Genomic DNA, 5,423 nt, shown 5'->3' with positions numbered 1-5,423 from the left:
AAACTGAGAGGTTTCTGCCCTTGAGGCACTTAGTCTGGAGGTGGAGGTGGAGTGTAACAGACCATCCTGTCGGCCAATAAATGCTACAAGCGAGGGCTGAGAGGTGCCCCAGGAAGGTCTACAGGGGGACCTTGAGGCAGAGGGAGGGGCGGCAAAGACTGCCCTGCAGCAATGACAGCTCAGCTGGGGCTGAGGAGGCTCGGGCAGAGAGAGGGGCTGGAGGACCAGCCTGGAGAATCAGGGGCTGCCAGCTTTTCCAACTCCCAGCCCAGTGCCGTTCCCCTGGCCTTTGTCTCCACCTGGTTCTGTCATTCTCGCCTTTAGCTTGATTCGAGAGCTCTGCTGTGTCCACCTGCACGGTTGAGGTGGAGGTGCTTTCACCAGGCAGATGCTGCCTTGCGCCTGTGCTGTGGGTAGAGACTGGGGTCTGGTGATCCTTCTCCTCTCTTTGGGTAGGGTTGCTTGGGCCTGGTTGGTGGCCCTGGAAAAAGAAACTTACAAGGACACCTGGGGTCCCCGGGTCCTGCTACCACCAGCCTCAACAGTGGCAGGTGCAGGTCAGAGCTGGCATCCTGTTTGCTGCAATGTGTCCTCATGTGTGGCAGGTGCTTTCCCCTGATAGCATAAGCATTCTTATCTCCATTTCACAGATGGGAAAACGGAGGCTCAAAAGGGAGGGTGTACATTTGCCCAATACAAGGCAGCTAGAAAGGTATAGGGCTCAAGTGTCCCAACTTTTGGTCTGAGCTCCCCCACCTACTGGCACCAAAGCCCATGCCGACCAGTGTGACAAAGCCATGCTCTCTGCAACCCCAGCTGCCGGCATCTGTCCCCAGATGGACGCACAGATGTCGTAGGTGATTTAACGTCAGGCCTGTTGGAAATTTGGCTTGGCGCCCCCATTGTCTCAGCATTTCGTAATCTGGTCCTGGGCAGGGGGCTGGGCGTGGAGGCCACTTTTCGTGGGAACTCGGGCAAGGAGGGAGTGTGAACCGTCAGACTGGGACCCAGGCCAGAAGAGCTAGAAGAAAGCTGGGGCCGCGGCCAAGGCTGGGAGCCCTTGGGAGCACCCAGCTGGATGGGGCTGTGTGGGCTGGGCCAGAAGGGGGCCGGAAAGTTGCAGAGTTGCTGGCGACTCACGTCTGTAGGAGAGGGAGACAATGAGTGAGCCCGTGTGACAGTCTAGAGGGTGGAACGCTGCCATCCCGGCACCCAGGGGCCTCCAGACACCCAGGAAAGGAGCCGATCCATCAGGAGGCAGCAAAGGGGCTTCTTGGAGGAGGAGGGGTCCCCGTGTTCCAACACCCATGAGACAAGCAGAAGTGGGCCAGGCAAGAAGGGAGAATGGCCCTTCTGGTCCAGGGAACAGCAGGTACAGAGAGCATATAGATGGGGAAATGTCGGGCCCACTCGGGGGAGTTTCAAGCAGTCCAGTCTGTCCCAAGATTCAGGTGTGAAATCCCGCATAGCAAGAAGTGAGGTTGGGGATATGGCAAGAGCCAGGGCATGGAAGGCCTTGATGCCAAATATTGCATGGGACGTGGTCATACTAAAACAATACGTTCACTGTTTATCTGAAATTCAGACTGAACTGGACAGCCTCTATTTTTATTTGCTAAATCTGGCAAATCCAGCTTTGGGGGCAGTTTGAACCCAATTCCTAGGTAGTGGGGAGCCATCAGAGGCTTTTGGGGCAGGAAGTGACATGGTGATATTTGCATTCCCACAGGACATGGGCAGCAGGACTGAGGCAGCACCGAGGCCGCTGGGAGGCGGAGGTTGGGCTGAGAGTGGCTGTGGGTGGAAGTTGGGATTTATTAAGGAGGTAAAGGCAGTGGGCGTTGGTCACTAATCTGGTGTGGGGATTGAGAGGACGGGGCAGTCAAGGATGACGTGCAAGTTTCTGGGCCACTAGACAGGTGGTGGGGCCCATTTCTGAGCTAGGAGTAAAGGAGAGGCAGGCGTCGGGGAGGGAGAGGCAGAGGCGGCTCCCAGTGTGTGGGGTCTGAGCGGTCCAGGAAGGGACCTCCCAGGGCCAGCTGGAGATGTGGGTCTGAGATGCAGGTGAGAGGCCCGCACTGGGGTCGCCTGTGGAGCAAAATGGGAACCACAGAAATGGGCGAGCACACTCGGGGAGAGGGTGTGGGGGAGGGCAGGGAAGGGGACCAAAGATGGAGCCCCGGGAATAGCCACAGTTTCCAGGAGGCAGATGGAAGAGAAACCAGCAATTCAGACCCGAGGCGGAGGCCAGAGATGTCAGAGAAATGCAGGAAGGGGCTTCGGGACACGGTTTCCCCCTGGAAGCTAACAGGAGAGCGTGGGGAGGAGAGTGAGCTCAACAGTGTCGCTACCAAGACATCAGATTAATATGGAGAAAGTAGAGTCCGTTGATTTGGCTGCTGGAGCCCTGGTGAGGGAAGTCTGGGGAGCGGGCAGGAGCCGGGCTGGAAGGGTGAGCGCTGAGCAGGAGGCAGAGAGAACCCTTTCACGCTCTCTGGCTGTGACGGCTGGATGGGCAAAAGCATTTCTCTCCTCTCCCTCCTCAGACCCCACTAACCAGACAGCGAAGGAATAAAGTAGGTCTAAACCAACCCATAATGACAAAGAAGGTAGGGGAGGAGGCATCGGCAGAAAAAAGATGTCAGCAACCCTTTGGAAGATGGCTTGCTCACAGGGAAGTACCACGGAAACGAGTGGCCATGACCCAAAGTGCTCACAGCCCTGAAACAGCCCTGAGTGGCCAAGTCTTGGAGGGACCAGGTGTGCTTAGAAGTCTGAACACAGAATGCTTGTCCCCCAAGTCTTCTCCCTGTCCCGTACAGCCAGACGGCTGCACCCACAGGCATAAGAACAGCAGTTTCTTGGCAGAACTGAATCAAAAACGTCCCAGATGTGCAAAGACCGGGCATGGCAGAGAACAGGACTGCAGACGGAGGCTAAGGGGTATGCATTCCGAATGATGGGGCTCGCAGCCCTTCTTCCCTGGCCTGGCCTGCTCCCAACAGCCAGAAGCCACTCACCACATCCTGCCCCAAGCAGGAGATTGCAGGACTTTTCTTTGGAGCTACTAAGTCCCAAAAGATGTACCTGCACTGATGATGAGGATGATAGATCTGCACACCATTCAGTTTCCTTCCAGCAGAACCCAAGCATGAGCAGCGAGCTTCCAACCACCTTTCTGAAGCTTCATTTTTTTCCAGGAAAAAATTGGAATTATTTTTCTAAAAAAGAATCAAATGAAGGCCGGGCGCAGCAGCTCACATCTGTAATCCTAGCAGTCTGGGAGGCCGAGGCGGGAGGATCGCTTGAGCTCAGGAGTTTGAGACCAGCCTGAGCAAGAATAAGACCCCATCTCTACTAAAAATAGAAAAAATTAGCCTGTAGTCCCAGCTACTTGGGAGGCTGAGGCAGGAGGATCGCTTGAGCCCAGGAGTTGGAGGTTGCAGTGAGCTACGGTGACACCACTGTACACTACTGAGGGCGACAGAGCTAGGCTCTGTCTCAAAAAAAAAAAAAATGTAAATGAAACATAAAAGAGCATGAGACATAAATACAGCACAGTTGAAAGATCTGACATAACATAAATATGATTTGAGAAAGAGAAAATTGGGAAGAAGTGATATGTTAAGAGAGAAAGACCAAATATTTTCCAAGTATGAGGAAAAACATCAAACTAGATCCAATAAGCTTGGCAAACCCAAAACAAAATATATACAAACAAATCACATTAGAGCACATCAGAGTAAGGTAGCCAAAAACCAAAGGCAAAGATAAATTCTAAAAGCAGCACAGGAAAGATCTATGTCCTTGGGTACTGTCCCCAAGAGCAGCAGCTGCTCCTTATTTTATATCTAGATTCCTGAGCAACCCCACCTACCTCCTTCGTGGTTAGCTGCTATATTTGTTTCCCGTTGTTGCTATAACAAACTACCACACATTCAAGGGCTTAAAGTAACACAAATGTATTATCTTACAGTTCTTTTTTTTTTTTTTTGAGACAGAGTCTCACTCTGTTGCCCGGGCTAGAGTGCCGTGGTATCAGCCCAGTTCACAGCAACCTCCAGCTCCTGGGCTCAAGCGATCCTCCTGCCTCAGCCTCCCAAGTAGCTGGGACTACAGGCGCAGCCACCATGCCTGGCTAATTTTTTCTATTTTTAGTAGAGACAGGGTCTCCCTCTTGTCGAGAGCTGGTCTCGAACTTCTGACCTCAGGCAATCCTCCCGCCTTGGCCTCCCAGAGCGCTAGGATTATGGGTGTGAGCCACCGCGCCCAGCCTATCTCACAGTTCTGTAGGACAGAAATCCACAGTAGGTTTCATGGGGCTGAAATTAAGGTGTCAGCAGGGCTGCGTTCCTTTCGGAGGAAGGAGAATTTATTCCTGCACCTTTTCCAGTTTCTAAAGTGAAGCTTCACTTTCAAGTGTGAACATCCGGCCAAGCTCACCAGGCATTAGAAGGAGGACTAATTTCCACTAATACACATTCATTCATTCCTCCTGTTCTTAAGGGAACCCCTAGGAAGGTTTTTGGTTTCAGGGTTTTTGTTTTTTTTTTTTCCAGTTTATTTATTTATTTGTTGGAGTTTTATGGGTTTTAACACATGTATAGAATCATGCAGCCCCCACCCCAGGCAGGGTGTAGAACGGTTTGATCACTACAAAAATCTTCTATATCACAGGTTCCTCCCACCCCACTCCCTGGCCACACTGATCTGTTCACCATCCTTACAGTTTTGCCTTTTCCAGTATGTCACACTTGCAATCACACGACATATAACCTTCTGAGTGTGACTTCTTTCACTCAGCATGATGCCCTGAGGCCCATGCAAATTGTTGCTTCTACCAATGGTTCGTTCCTTTTCATTGCTCGGTAGTGTTCTGTGATGTGGATATACCACGGTTTGCTATCCATGCGTCCTTTGAAGGACATCTGGGTTATTTCCAGTTTTTATCAGTTCTGAATAGAGTTGCTATAACCATGTACGTGTAGATTTTTGTGTGAAATTTTCATTTCTCCGGGGTAAATGCCTAGGAGTGGGATTGCCGGTCATATGGTAAGTTTAATTTTATAAGAAACTGTCAAACTGTTTTCCAGAGTGGCTGTAACGTTAGACATTCCAATGCAGGAGAACTCCACTGGCCCTGCCTCCTTGCCAACACTTGGTATTGTTATTTTTGTATGTTTATGTTGGCCATTCTAGTAGGAGCAAAGAGGTGTTTCATTGTGGTTTCCATTTGCATTTCCCTAACAGCTAATAACGTTGAGCATTTTATCATGTGCCACCTATATATCTTTTTTAGGGGAGTGTCTATTTAAGTCCTTTGTCCATTTTTTTAAGTTGAGGTTTTAAAAATTATCATTCAGTTTTTAAAAATTTGGTAAAAAACACACAAAATTTACCATCTTAACCATTTTTTTTTTTTT

The sequence above is a fragment of the Propithecus coquereli genome, unplaced genomic scaffold (genome assembly GCF_000956105.1).
Source record: "Propithecus coquereli isolate 6110/MARCELLA unplaced genomic scaffold, Pcoq_1.0 Scaffold89, whole genome shotgun sequence".
In the NCBI taxonomy this organism is placed as follows: domain Eukaryota; kingdom Metazoa; phylum Chordata; class Mammalia; order Primates; family Indriidae; genus Propithecus; species Propithecus coquereli.
This window is presented reverse-complemented; position numbering follows the sequence as displayed.